Consider the following 16171-nt stretch of genomic DNA (forward strand, 5'->3'; position numbering starts at 1 on the left):
ATTTCAGGTGCTTAATAGCCACATGTAGTGGCTAGACTCAGTTCAGTTCAGTTCAGTCGCTCAGTCATGTCCAACTCTTTGTGACCCCATGAACTGCAGCTTGCCAGGCCTCCCTGTCCATCACCAGCTCCCGGAGCTTACCCAAACTCATGTCCATTGAGTCGGTGATGCCATCCAACCATCTCATCCTCTGTTGTCCCCTTCTCCTCCTGCCCCTAATCCCTCCTAATATCAGGGTCTTTTCAAATGAGTTAGCTCTTCTCATCAGGTGGCCAAAATATTGGAGTTTCAGCTTCAACATCTGTCCCTTCAATGAACACCCAGGACTGATTTCCTTAAGATGGACTGGTTGGATCTCCTTGTAGTCCAAGGGACTCTCAAGAGTCTTCTCCAACACCACAGGTCAAAAGCATCAATTCTTTGGTGCTCAGCTTTCTTTATAGTCCAACTCTCACATCCATACATGACCACTGGAAAAAACCACAGCCTTGACTAGATGGACATTTGTTGGCAAAGTAATGTCTCTGCTTTTTAATATGCTGTCTAGGTTGGTCATAACTTCCCTTTCAAGGAGTAAGCGTCTTTTAATTTCGTGGCTGCAGTCACCATCTGCTGTGATTTTAGAGCCCAGAAAAATAAAGTCTGACACTGTTTCCACTATTTCCCCATCTATTTCCCATGAAGTGATGGGACCAGATGCCATGATCTTAATTTTCTGAATGTTGAGCTTTAAGCCAACTTTTTTGCTCTCCTCTTTCACTTTCATCAAGAGGCTTTTTAGTTCCTCTTCACTTTCTGCCATAAGGGTGGTGTCATCTGCATATCTGAGGTGATTAATATTTCCCCCGGCAATCTTGATTCCAGCTTGTGCTTCTTCCAGCCCAGCGTTTCTCATGATGTACTCTGCATATAAATTAAATAAGCAGGGTCACAATATAAAGCCTTGACATACTCCTTTTCCTATTTGGAACCAGTCTGTTCCATGTCCAGTTCTAACTGTTGCTTCCTGACCTGCATATATGTTTCTCAAGAAGCAGGTCAGGTGGTCTGGTATTCCCATCTCTTTCAGAATTTTCCACAGTTTATTGTGACCCATACAGTCAAAGGCTTTGGCATAGTCAATAAAGCAGAAGTAGATGTTTTTCTGGAACTCTCTTGCTTTTTCGATAATCCAGCAAATGCTGGCAATTTGATCTCTGGTTCTTCTGCCTTTTCTGAAACCAGCTTGAACATCTGAAAGTTCACAGTTAACGTATTGCTGAAGCCTGGCTTGGAGAATTTTGAGCATTACTTTACTAGCCTAGCACAGCACAGATGTGTACAGTTGGGAGAATCAGTGCATCAGAGTGCACTGGCTAGAAATACCAACTTTAATTTTTATTTTCATCCCATATGTATGCCGCATATACACGTAACTTTTCTTTCCCAAATACAGTTTATCCATGTAACAAATCAGGAGGTATGTATATCATCCTCATTTTATAGATGAGAGAACAGAAGCTCAGAGAAATGAATTAATTTGCCTTACAAATTACTATGACAGGTAACAAGACATGGTGCTGGAACTTGACTCTTCCATGTCTGTTTGATTCTAAATCCTACCAAGTTAGTGTTTCCAGAGGTCCCATAAACTCCACAAGACAGGTTTGGGATCAAGGATGTTTGAGGAATGTTCTTGGGGCTTTACAACATGAATTAGCATGCGAAAGGTGCTGTGAAGTCCTCGGGTTAATGGAACCTGCTTACTTTTGTTTAATACAAAATTTCCCAGACATGGAACATAAGATTGTTTTTCATGCAACATCTATTAAAATTCTAAAGAACCAGTGTTTCAAGTAACGTGCTTTGGGGAATGCACTGTGCTAATATAATTGTGCTTATTGAAACAAGGCTCCCAGCTACGTAAGAGGTCACTTCGCAAGTAATGACAGGATTTTTGAATGTCAGCCTCAGGCATTCAAAGAAGGCACTGCCTGTGACTTGAGCTCAGCAATAATTGTGTTCCTAGCTGTTCCTTCTACTTCAGATTAAAATTACGGAGTGTGACCCATCAGGTTCATCTTAGGCAGCCAGAATCCAAGTAATACGAGAGCTCAATCAACCAACTCACTCCCCACTTCACACAGTAGATGATTTATACTCATCATATTAATTGGGACCCTTTAAGATCTTAGACGGAGAAGGCAATGGCAACCCACTCCAGTACTCTTGCCTGGAGAATCCCTTGGACAGAGGAGCCTGGTAGGCTGCAGTCCATGGGGTCTCTAGGAGTTGGGCACGACTGAGTGCCTTCACTTTCACTTTCCACTTTCATACATTGGAGAAGGAAATGGCAACCCAAGATCTTAGAGAGCTTCCCTGATGGCTCAGATGGTAAAGAATCTCCCTGCAATGCAGGAGACCTGGGTTCGATAGCTGGGTGTGGAAGATCCCCTGGAGAAGGGAATGACTACCTACCCAGTACTCTAGCCTGGAGAATTCCACGGACAGAGGAGCCTGGTGGACTATAGTCCATGGGGTTGCAAAGAGTCAGACATGACTGAATGACTAATGTTTTCACTTTCAAGACCTTAGAACAACTTCAGAACCAAAGCAGAACAACTCAGACTCATTCAGTGTAGTTTCAGCATAAAGCAAAAGTGATCACAACTTCCCTGGTGGCTCTGTGGTTAAAAAGAACCCTCCTGCCCATACAGGAGAGGCAGGAGATGCGAGTTCAATTCCTGGGTCGGAAAGATCACCTGGAGGAGAACATGACTCCACTATTCTTGCCTGGAGAATCCCATGGACAGAGGAGCCTGGTGGCCTACAGTCCATAGTAGTCGCACAGAGTTGGACATGACTGAAAGCAGCTGAGCACACATGCACAGAAGTCACATTTCCATTGCTTTGGAAAAATCACTAATTTGTAAATAGGAAAACTGGCACTTAAGTGCACTACACATGGCTTGAAGACTTCACAACAACTTTGTGGAGGTAGGAGCTAGTATCATCATCATCGCCTTTTTAAGCTGAGGAAACATAGGCACAGAGAGGTTAAGTAACTTCCCAGAGGTTGCCCAGCTAGAAAGCAAAACTCCAAAGCAGAACTGTGCTTTCAGGGTGTCTGGCACCTCACTATATGTTTAACCATGTAATCCTGAATTGATGAATTCTCCTGAATAACCCATTTAGAACCCAACTGGGCAAATGGGATAGTTAAGCATGTGTGCATATGTGCAGAGAGATGGAGAAAGAAAGAGATACAATAAAGCAGGCAAATTAAAATATATTAGAGACAGTGCTCTTGCCTGGAAAATCCCATGGACGGAGGAGCCTGGTAGAGTCTTCACTTTCGCTTTTCACCTTCATGCACTGGAGAAGGAAATGGCAACCCACTCCAGTGTGCTTGCCTGGAGAATCCCAGGAATGGGGGAGCCTGGTGGGCTGCCGTCTATGCGGTCGCATAGAGTCAGACATGACTGAAGCAACTTAGCAGCAGCAGCAGAGACAGGAGAGAAGTTCTGATGGATCCTTGCAGTCACATTGTACTTTATAAAGAGCTTTTATATGCATGATCTCATTTGATCCTCATGATTGTTTATTTGCATTAGACCCTAGTGCTGCTAACAAAGTGGCTGAGTGAGAGGGGAACTCTGGGCATCTGAGGTCAGTTCACACCCCTTTCTACCAGTGCTCGAGGAAATTAGCCACACGTTCCCTCCAGTCTCCTCTCATTGCCTGAAATCTTCTAGACACATTTTACAAACAACGACTTTGCATCCACACTCCTAGGATCGACCACAGCCCCTCCTTCAAATGCTGAGTCCAGACACCACCCAGGCTTCAATCCACATTTCTAAGGCCCAAATGAGACTGACCAACACAGGGTGGCGAGGAGCCAGCATTCTTATTTCCTGAGGTTGGATGGCTGGGAGGCCTCCGGGTGCCTGGGCCCATTTCCCGGCACACAGCTGCTGTGGCCGAGCCTGTATAAATGTTTCAGCATTAGACTGGGAAGCCGCGTGAGGCACCATGCGGAGGATGGAAACACTCTCCTGGTGTCAGTGTCAGGAAGGGGGAGGCGAACCAAGGCCTGCAGGGAAGCCCGGTTGGATACCTGTCTGGCGGGTGCCCTGGAAACTCCAAACCCCTCCAGGTTCTCAGCTGCCCTCAGAGACCCTGAAAGACTGGCTGGGGATCAGGTAGGAAATTCATGCTGGGGGTAGACTGGTATGGCAGAAGGGGGTTGTTAGAATTCCTCAACTCAGCCTAGTCCCTCTGCTGGAGGGTCACATAGGGAAAGTTGTTCCTTTGAGGGAACCTGGGCGTCATCCTGGCAAACTTTGGGCCTCTCTTTGTTTCTCCTGCTGGTTCCTTCCAGATGTAAGAAGAAGGGGCCTGTTTTATATTTCTGTTGAACAAATTAGTTACACCTTTTGGGTTTCCTCACACAGTCCAGCACATTAAAACATGCCTTAGAGCTCTGGAGAATGTCCCAATGGTCTCAGACCCTCTGGAAAAACACTCATGTGGACAGCTGCAGGAGGTGGGACCAAGCACTTGCCTTTGAAGCCCCTCAGTTAGAGAAAACTTGCTAAAATGGTCCCCCACATGGGATATGGGGTAGGGAAGGAATCTATGGTGAACTTAGTTGTGTGATCAAAATAGATTCTTTTATTAGATGTTGCTGTTGTGATGATGTTAATAGCTACCACTTATTGAATATTACTTGTGAAGCACTTAACACATTCATTCATTCAATAAAGACGGCTTCTCATTATCTTATTTAATTCTCACAATAATCCTTTATGAGCTATGTATTATATTCTCAAGATGATAGAACTAAAGAATAGAGCACTTATGAAACGTGTCCAGTTTCCCTCAGCTGATTTTGATAGTGGAGGTGGGACTTGATGTACAGACTTTTCCTTTCTGATTCCAAAGCTCATATTCTTAACCATTCATTCATCCATTCACTCATTATTGAGTGCCCACTATGGCCAATACTTTGGGCATCTGATGTGAAGAGTCACTCATTGGAAAAGACCCTGATGATGGGAAAGATTGAGGGCAAGAGGAGAAGAGGGTGACAGAGAATGAGATGGTTGGATGGCATCACTGACTCAGTGGACATGAGTTTGAGCAGACTCCAGGAGACAGTGAAGGACAGGGAAGCCTGGCATGCTGTCATCCATGGGGTTGCAAAGAGTCTCACACAACTTAGCAACTGAACAACAACAACAACACTATGAGCTAGGCATTCTTCTAGGGATGTAATAGCGATGTCAGTTCAGTTCAGTTCAGTTGCTCAGTCGTGTCCGACTCTTTGCGACCCCATGAATCACAGCACGCCAGGCCTCCCTGTCCATCACCAACTCCCGGAGTTCACTCAGATGCACGTCCATCGAGTCAGTGATGCCATCCAGCCATCTCATGCTCTGTCGTCCCCTTCTCCTCCTGCCCCCAGTCCCTCCCAGCATCAAAGTCTTTTCCAATGAGTCAACTCTTCGCGTGAGGTGGCCAAAGTACTGGAGTTTCAGCTTTAGCATCATTCCTTCCAAAGAAATCCCAGGGCTGATCTCCTTCAGAATGGACTGGTTGGATCTCCTTGCAATCCAAGGGACTCTCAAGTGTCTTCTCCAACACCACAGTTCAAGGGATGTAGGAGTGAACAAAACAGCCTAGCTTTCATTTTAACAGAGAGACAAACACAAACCACAGGAAACTAGTGCAATTATAATATGTTAGATGTTGATTTGTAGGAGGAAATGATGCAAATGTTACATGCGAAGTTTAGGAAAAAAATTTAAGCAAGGTAAGGGAATATTGGAGTAGAGAGAGGAGAATTTATTCTTTTATATGGGGTGGTAGGGAATATGATCTACATAAGGAGACACCTTGACAAAGGTCTAATTTACAGAAGGGAGTCATTTGGGTGAGGAGAGTTCTAGTTGGTGGAACCTGGGCAAGAGGCCTTGTGGTGAGAATATGCTTTGCTCTGGAGGAAGAGCAAAGAAACTGGTATGACTAGAGTGAGACAAAATAGAAGGAAATCAGGTCAGACAAAAAGTGGCGGCATAGATTGGATAGTTGAAGTCAAGGAAAGTTTTGAGCAGAGGAATGACTTGAGCTGACATATTCTGAAGCCTGCTATGTGCGGGTTAATGTCCGTACATATGAGCAGTTCTGTCTGTGGAGGGGTCCCCAGGAGAAATATACCCCATACCAGCAGATACACCTAGCACCCAGATCTTGGCTTCTAAAGGCTATTTTCCCAATAAAAGACACCAGAACTCCTTACAGAGGTTGTTATTTCAAGGATTAGGGCAGGAAAAATACAAGATGGGATGTTTTCTGGTGCCAGAAATGAAGGAAGTATCTGAAGAAAATTAAGTGCTTGTTGAAAGGGGACAGGTCTCAACTTGAAGGCCAACTCTAAGGCAATTTGAACAGCAAAATAAATAATAATAGAATTTGATTTAATCCATAGGTTAAAATAAAAATAATCTAAACACATAATTGAACAAATTAATAAATGGAGGAGAAGGGATAGAAATAGTCAAACTAAGAAGAGTCAGACATGACTGAGTGACTTCACTTTCACTTTTCACTTTCCTGCACTGGAGAAGGAAATGGCAACCCACTCCAGTGTTCTTGCCTGGAGAATCCCAGGCATGGAAGAGCCTGGTGGGCTACCGTCTATGGGGTCACACAGAGTCGGACACGACTGAAGCAACTTAGCAGCAGCAGCAGCAGCAGCGAGAAGTGTAGACGGAGAAGGCAATGGCACCCCACTCCCGTATTCTTGCCTGGAAAATCCCACGGACGGAGGAGCCTGGTGGGCTGCAGTCCATGGGGTCGCTAAGAGTCGGACATGACTGAGGGACTTCACTTTCAGTTTTCACTTTCATGCATTGGAGAAGGAAATGGCAACCCATTCCAGTGTTCTTGCCTGGAGAACCTCAGGGGGAGCCTGGTGGGCTCACATAGAGTCGGACACTACTGAAGTGATTTAGCAGCAGAAGCAGCAGCAGCAAGAAGTGCAGAATGAATGAAGGAAATACAAAATCAACATGAGAAGACCAAAATGATAGTTTTTGCAGGCAAGTTCCACCAATGAATGCTAAAATTGGAGGGTGAAAATTTGAACAGAATAGAATATTAGCGCAGTTTTAAAGTACCTCCTCCAAAATATCAACCAATTACAAAGGAAACCAAAGTAACTTTGTAGTGGAGAAACCCAGCATGGGGCACTTTGAAATTAAGCAGTTAAGGCTAGCATCACTAACAAGGTGTTGATATTATGGAGCCCCAGGATGTTGCATGGAGAACATACCATCACTTCTGCAATGTGCTTGCTACAAATCCATAATCCCAGCTTTGTCATGAGAACACACCAGATAAACTCAAGTCGATAGACGTTCTACAAAATGACGGACCAATACACATTCAAAGATGACTGAAGTCAGGGAAGAAACAGAAATTGTCACCAATAAGAGGAGACTGAGAAATAACAACGTTAAGCAATGTGGATCCAGGACCACAGTCGGAAAGAGGAAAAAAAAAAATTTTTAAATGGGGGAAAATGATGAAATTTGAATACAAACTGTACCTAAGAGTTAACTGCAGTTAATAGTTTACTGTACTTAATAAAAAATGGTGAAATTTTAATGCAAACTGTAGTTAATAGTGTTAATGTCCTAGTTTTGTTATTGTATTAATATGTAAGTCATTAACATTACAGGATGTTAGGTAAAAGATAAACATGAATTCTCTGGACTATGTTTGGAATTTTTGTGAAAGTCAGTATTTCAAAATAAAAAATTTTTTGAAACTATAGAAGTTAACCAGACCTATTGTGCTGATCATTTTACACCATGTACACATATAGAATCATTATGGTGTAGGCCTAAAACTAACATATGTTGTATGTCAATTATATCTCAATACAAAAAACTAATTAAAAATTTTAAACCAGATGTTGCTGGATTGAGACTATACTGTATGGGGACAAGGACACAAGTCAAAAAACTAGTTAGAGGGCTTCAGTGGAAATCATCCTGGTGAGAACAGTGGTGGCTTGAACTTGGATATAATAGGGAAGAAGGTGAGGAGTGGGTGGAGTTTGAACATTTTTGACAGCAGAGCTGACAACATTTGCTGGTAGAGTGATTTTAGGAGGAGGAAAAAAGAACTCAGGATGACTTTAAGGTATTTGATGCAAGCAACTGAACTTCCAACAGCATACATTTTTAGAAGTAATTAAATACTCTAATCACCCCATTTTCAGAGTAACAAATAATTAATATTTTCTAAGTATTTATACTGGGCTTTTCCCATGTAGTATCTCGTTTCATCCTCACCTATGTCATTTTCCCTATTTAGTTTATAAGAAAATGGAGACCTAGAGAGGCTACATAGCTTTCCCACCATCACCCAGCTGTTAAGTAGTGGAACCAGGCTTCGGCATGTCGAGTGTGATTTTGGTGCACACGTGCCGCACTGTCACAGCACTCTACTGCCTAATTTTATAACTGAGGAAATGGAAATTTAGTAGATGGCAGAATCCGCCAGGATTCATGCAGTTCGAATGTGGCAAAGCCAGAATTTGACCCCAGCTCTGATTTCAAAGCTCAGGTTCTTCAGCCTCAGGCTCTGCTGTTGGATTCTGTATGTCTGAGTGTGTACACTATTAAGAGATGGAGCTCTCTGGCACAGCCTGCAAAAGGCTGGCTGGGGGTTGTTTGTGGCCACTAAGGATAAATCTGCCATTGGGGGTACCATCTCCAGGCCCAGGATTCAGGCGACTTCCTTGCCTCTGATTCTCACACCGACCAGGACTGTTCCATGCCCTGAGCAATGATGGGGAGATGTCATTACCGGCCAGGGCAGCACTGCAGTTCCATATGCTGGAACCACATGTGCCCAAGATGCCTGCTATGCCCATCAGCCTCTTTGGTCAGCTGCCAGTTGGAAAGGACAGATAAATCATGCACTCATTTTAATGGGCCAAAAGGTCCCTGCTTTCCCTTTCTACTTGTTCAACAGACTGCCCTTCCCAGCCCTGCCCCTAAAGCACGGGGAATTATTCTCTGTCCCTGAAAAACAGCAATGAAATCTCTTAAGAAGAAAATATGCTCAAATAATCAGTCCTGAGTGTCTTGAGTAATAAATTAACCCTAGGTACTGAGAAGGTGTTAGTGATTTTTTTCTATTCCTTTATGTATTTTTCTTTTTTCCCCATTTTTACAATGATCATGCACATTTAGATGTTGATAGTTTGATAATTATTTAAAAGAAAAATCTAACTATGGACTCTGACTTAAGGCTCCTTACATTTATATACTAGGCCTATTGCTGCTGCTGCTAAGTTGCTTCAGTCATGTCTGACTCTGTGAGACCCCATAGATGGCAGCGCACCAGGCCCCACCGCCCCTGGGGTTCTCCAGGCAATAACACTGCAGTGGGTTGCCATTTCCTTCTCCAATGCATGAAAGTGAAAAGTGAAAGTGAAGTCGCTCAGTCATGTCCGACTCTTTGCAACCCCATGGACTGTAGCCTACCAGGCTCCTCTGCCCATGGGATTTTCCAGGCAAGATACTGGAGTGGGGTGCCATTGCCTCCTCCGAGGCCCACTACTTATTAGCTATGGAATTGTGAGCAAGTTAACTAGTTAAAGGCTTTCCCTGGTGGCTCAATGGCAAAGAATCTGCCTTCAATGCAGGTGACTGCCTGCAATGCAGGAAATGCAGGTTGGATCCCTGGGTCAGGAAGATCCCCTGGAGGAGGAAATGGCAACCCAGTCCAGTATTCTTGCCTGGGAAATCCTATGGACAGAGGAGCCTTGTGGACTACAGTCCACGGGGCCCCAAAAGTCCAACATGACTTAGTGACTAAACCACCACCATAACTATTTAAGTCATAGATTTCCTGTCTGCAAAAAGGGATTAATATGAGGTCCTACTTTATGGAATTTTTACTAGGATTAAATGAGATAATATATGCAAATACTTTAGTAATGACTTCTAGCTATATTGTTTTTATGATTATTAGCTTTTCAATTCTACTGGGTTTTCTTTCCTCCATGCTATCCTATGCCCCCCATCCCCATCTGAGTGCTAAACTCATCTTGTTGGCCAACAGAAGGATCCTGGGAATATGTGGAGCCCCTTCATGGATGTCTGAGTGAGTGTTGACTGGAGGGGGATTTTTCTGGAAAAAGTAGCCATTTTGTTATTATGATTCTTAGCAAAGCAGTCAAACAAAGGCTGATGTTTTTCGTTATTCCCATTCTCCAGGGAGCACATCCGCACTGTCTCCAGTAAATTGGACTTTCAAAGGTAAATGTAAATTCCAGTGTTAATTTATTTAAAGTAAATTATTCAAAGAGTCATATGTCAGCAAACCTCATTTTGTGGCACTATATTAATGTCTTCCTTAAATACAGCTCGCCCTTTCTAAAAGCTGTTTTATGGGTCCAGGAAATCTGTCTATTACAAAGAAGTGCTTATTGTAAAGGATGTTTTAGTCTTCGGGTTCAATTAGGGAGAGAGCCAGGGTCAATGGGAGTCCAATGTGTGAAGCAGCCTTAATAGCTGAGATGTAGGAGGGAAGTGGGAAACTCGCTAAGGCACCTGGGTTTTCACCCGGCAGTAAGGGATGTGAAGAAAGAGAAATGAAGGGCTTGGTTCAAATTCCACCAGCCTTCAGGGAGGCCAGTGGTAGCATTTGGCCAATCCATTGTGGTAGAAAGAAGGTAGCTTCAGTGTGGGAGTTTCTGGGTCCTAGAGTCTTAGGTACAATCTCTCCAGGTCTTGATTTCCTTCTCCTTACCTTGGGGAGAGGAATGTCTCCCTTGGAGCTGCTTGTTATCAAGATCAAATAAAAGAGCTGTGAAACAGTTTGAAAGATTCAAAGAGTCATAGAAATACAAAGCATTATATGTATGGTAATGATTTACAACTTTTATTATCATCAGATCTCAGTTGCACAGGATTGAAATACCATTGCTCTTCAATTCTTGACATATTATCATCCCCATTTTCTTTATTCACTTTGATCCTGGTTCTTCACCCTTATTCCCTGCCATCCTGCACCCCATAAAACCACTCTTATATGTTTAACATGTTCTTTAGAAAATACACACACATTCACTCACACACTTATGGGTGTTTTCTGAGTGTGTGGATTTGTGGCAGAAAGTGAAGAGGAACTAAAAAGCCTCCCGATGAAAGTGAAAGAGGAGAGCGAAAAAGTTGGCTTAAAGCTCAGCATTCAGAAAATTAAGATCATGGCATCTGGTCCCATCACTTCATGGGAAATAGATGGGGAAATAGAGGAAACAGTGTCAGACTTTACTTTTGGGGGCTCCAAAATCACTGCAGATGGTGACTGCAGCCATGAAATTAAAAGAGGCTTACTCCTAGGAAGAAAAGTTGTGACCAACCTAGATAGCATATTCAAAAGCAGAGACATTATTTTGCCAACAAAGGTCCATCTAGTCAAGGCTATGGTTTTTCCAGTAGTCATGTATGGATGTGAGAGTTGGACTGTGAAGAAAGCTGAGTGCCGAAGAATTGATGCTTTTGAACTGTGGTGTTGGAGAAGACTCTTGAGAGTCCCTTGGACTGTAAGGAGATCCAACCAATCCATTCTGAAGGAGATCAGCCCTGGGGTTTCTTTGGAAGGAATGATGCTAAAGCTGAAACTCCAATACTTTGGCCACCTCATGCGAAGAGTTGACTCATTGGAAAAGACTCTGATGCTGGGAGGGATTTTGGGCAGGAGGAGAAGGGGAAGACAGAGGATGAGATGGATGGATGGCATCACTGACTCGATGGACGTGAGTCTTAGTGAACTCCGGGAATTGATGATGGACAGGGAGGCCTGGTGTGCTGCAATTCATGGGGTCGCAAAGAGTCGGACATGACTGAGTGACTGAACTGAACTGCACAAAACACCAACAACTAGGAAGCATTTAAACCACAGGAATCCATTTCTCATGTTTTGGGGGCTGGAAGTCCAAGATCAGAGTGCCAGAGGGTCAGGTGAGGGCCCTCTGGGGACCACAGACTTCTCATGTGTCCTCACATAATGGAAGGAGTGAGGGAGCTCTCTGAGTTCTCTTATAAGGGCTTTAGCCTGATCTCTTCTCCCAAATCAATCTATCACCTCCCCAAAATCTCACCTCCTAATACAATTCCATTGGGCATTAAGACTTCAGTGTATGAATCTGGGGGGAGCAAATGTTCAGATCATAGTACAGAGCATTTACCTTTGTGATAGTGCCTAGTGCCTTAACATATGTACATTATGTTCTTGGCAAATACCTGCTGAACACAAAGGGCATTTTTATAACAGTCTGTTAAGGCATCAGTTTTCACCCCATGGTCTGAATAGTGAATCACCCACACCAGCTGCCCACCCTCACCCTCCAACAGCACAGCTTTAAGCAGCAGAAGTGCTCATTAGAATGGAACCCCAAAGCTTTGCCTTAGCACCCCCACCCTCAAGGAACCTCTGCCAGTCAGCTTCCAAATGGCTCTGTTCAGGGTTGAAAAGATTTATAGCATCCTCTAGCTGCTGACGATGTTTCCCTATTGATCCTGCTTCCGGGAGCTCTGCTCAGGGGACAGGGAGTGACCGAAATGCTAAATTTTTACCAGGCTCACTCCAAAATCAGCCAGACAGCCCAGGCCTCCTCTGGGACCTGGAGCTAAAGGCGGAGGAGAGCCACTGAGTCACACACACTTCCTCCCGAGCCACAGTGGGCAAGACGTCCCCTCCCTCAGTCAGTGCTTCGGCAGTCAGTTCCCAGGGTTCATTTAAGGTCTTTGCTTATAGGTTTCAGTTTTGCCTTTCTCCTAAGACATTTGCTCCTCCGTGACACCTCCATATCCTGACACTCTGTCCCCTTCATCCTTCTGACCTGGACCACCCTAAGACATGCTTGTCTTTACCCTCTCTGAGGGCAGGAACTGTACAGCCGCAGTGCTGAGTTAACACAGTCTGCTGGGGAAATGTTGAATGAAAGAAAGGCATACACCCTGGTCAGTTTTCACAGCAGGAACTGAGAATATGAGAAGCCAGTACTACCAGGGATGAATTATAGATGCCAGATTTCAGTTCTAAGATTCTGGAGGGCAGGAACATCATTTGTTTCATGTTTAGATGAAAGAGATCTTATCTATGGGACAAAATCTGGGTTGGGGTGGCAAAGTATCTGTCCACATATCACCCCTTCTTAGGGTCACATCCATGACAGACATCATTAATTGTTTAAGGTGTCCTGTTGCACTGAAGAAGCAGGCAGGTTTCCCCAGTCATGAGATGTGAAACCCCTGTGCCATCCCTCAGCTGGGAACTGCACCATACTGTGCCTCGCACCATGAATGATACGAAGCTGTGGCTTCTCACAGTCTGATTGGAGAGAGAATGCTTTCACATTCAGGAAGAGTGTGTATGTGCACGCTCAGTCCATCAGTCACGTTGTCTGACTCTTTGCTGCCTTATGGGCTATAGCTCTCCAGGCTCTTCTGCCCATGACTTTCTCCAGGCAAGAAAACTGGAGTGGGTTGCAATTTCCTTCTCCAGGAGCTCTTCCTGCCCCAGGGGTCGAGCCACCTCCCCTTGCATTTGCAGGCAGATCCTTTATCATTGAGCTACCTGTGAAGCCCTTATGAAAAAAGTAAATAACACTATGATGTTCTACAATAATTTATTCATTCATTCAACAAAAATTTATGGAACACCTATTATATGCCATACAAACTGCTGGGGATATATGAAGCTGAGTAAGGTGCCAGTCCCTGCTTTCAAGGAGTTCGTAGTCTAGTGGAGGACATGGAAACACTGTATTAAATATACAGTTTGGTAAGTTGTTTGATGCAGAGAACATGTGGTGCTATGGGAACTCACAGGAATGGCCTTGGGAAGTCTAAGAAGAAACCAGCTTTTTGATGCTACTGTAAAAAATTACTACCATTATTTGGCTTAAGACAATAGAAATTTATTCTTTAATAGTTCCGGTGGCCAAAAATCCAAAATGGGGGACTTATTCTCTCCAGAGTCACTGGGGGATACTCTGTTCCATGCCTCTTCCAGCTTGCATCTTCCACTGTCTCCCTCTTTCAAGGATACGTGTGATTGCATCTCAAGATTCTTAATTTAATTGCATTTGTAGTCTTCCTTTCATTATATAAAGTAACAGCCATAAATTCTTTATAACTAACTAAAGAATTAGTTAGGGTGTGGGATTTAGTATGTAGGAGCATTTTTCGGCCTCCAGCAGGTATACCTGGCACTTGAATGATGCCTGCCTGGCACGTTGTAGACACTTGATAAATGTTCCTTGAATGAGTGAAGTTGCATCTGATCTGTGAACACAAAAGTGAGTATGTCAAGAATGATACAGTCTCATGCAGAGTACGGGAGATGAGAATCTACAGAAGCTGGGGAAGGAAGCAGGAAAAAAGTTGGAGAAACTGATGCAGTTGGAGACCAAAGCGGAACAGATAGGAGATAGGGGATGAGGCTTGGAACACCGGTGAGCAAAAGCAAAATACTGAGAAAGAACGTCAAGCCAGTTGAGGATTAACTGCTGTAAAATAGAAAGTTCACCAGCAGTCCCTTTTAGGCATGTCTTTGGCCCCTTTGCTGGGCTGGGACAACGATGAAGAGAGGGGTTATGATGCTGAGAGGCTGATGGGCTCCCAGTTTCCTGGTACATATTCTGGAGCAGACGCTGGTGATCACTCTAATTCTGTTTTGTACAGTAAGATCTGATTTCACCCATTTCTGAACATACACAAAGAAACCCGTCAAGTTTGCCTTATTTGAAGGAAGGTCCTTGTTCCAGCCCAAAGAAAGAGAGAACACTTGTGATTTGCTAAAATCAACAGTGTCTTTGCCCCTCAGCTTCCACTGTGGCTATGCTCAATGAGGCACCAACATGATGTCAGTTTCTATTTCTACCCACTCAACAGAAAGGGAGTTGTACCAGAAATGGCAAATTTCTGATGTTCTTTCAAAATGTATAGCTCTACTGGCCTTCTCGAATGGTTTCCATTTATGCATTAATTTCAGAAATGGGAATTAATAACAAATCATGTCTAGAGTATCGTGCCAGGTACTGAGGTTATAGATATGATGGAAGCAAGACAGAGAAGATTCTGTTAGGACTGACACAGAGCTCTCAGGAAAGAAGCAGCTCCAATAATGAGGAAGTGTGGGTCTTATGGGTTTTCCTGGTAGCTCAGCTGGTAAAGAATCTGCCTGCAATGCAGGAGACCAGGTTCGATTCCTGGGTCAGGAAGATCCCCTGGAGAAGGGATAGGCTACTCACTTCAGTATTCTTGGGCTTCCCTGGTGGCTCATTTGGTAAAGAATCTGCCTGCAATGCAGGAGACCTGGGTTTGATCCCTGGGCTGGGAAGACCGCCTGGAAGAGGGCATGACAACCCACTCCAGTATTCTTGCCTGGAGAATCCTTATGGACAGAGGAACCTGGTGTGCTGCAGTCCATGGGGTCACAAAGAGTCGGACACAACTGAGTGACTAAGCACAGCACCGCACAGTGGGTCTTATGGAGAAAGAAGTACTCTTCTATCAGAGCGGGAGTCACTCACTCAGGTGGAGAAGAGACTTCCCTGGACTTTCAGAGGAAGAGAGACTGATGCTGAGATCAGAACGATACGTAGGAAGACTTGGTTTAGTAAAAAGAAAATGCTGAGAAGTCAGAGACAGCACAGCAACTAGACCGAGTGCACCAAGCTCTCAGAACTGAAAGAAATCTAATATGACTGGACCGGGGAGCTGGGACTTCCACTGTCGCAGCCATTATTTTTCAAGCATGCTCACTGGTATATCACTCAATGTATTTCTTGGCCTTTAATCTCTTTTAAAATTTCAGTTCCCTGTTTTTGATGGTTGCCTGCCCCATTACAATATCCACTTTTCCAGATGGTCACCCCCCTTTGCCATATGTCCAACATACCTTTAGCTTTTTTATTTTTCCAGCATCCCTGACTCTGCTTTCCTTTCTTGGTATAAATGACACTCTCCTGTCTGGTGGCTGCCCCCCAACCTGCCTTTTCTGGGACTCAGATTTCACACCCACAGATACCGATCTTCAAAGGGAGATTGACTCAGTGTAATAAACACTCCAGCTTTGCAAAATGAAGTAGAATCTT

This window comes from Budorcas taxicolor, chromosome 15 (genome assembly GCF_023091745.1).
Source record: "Budorcas taxicolor isolate Tak-1 chromosome 15, Takin1.1, whole genome shotgun sequence".
NCBI classification, from domain to species: Eukaryota; Metazoa; Chordata; class Mammalia; order Artiodactyla; family Bovidae; genus Budorcas; species Budorcas taxicolor.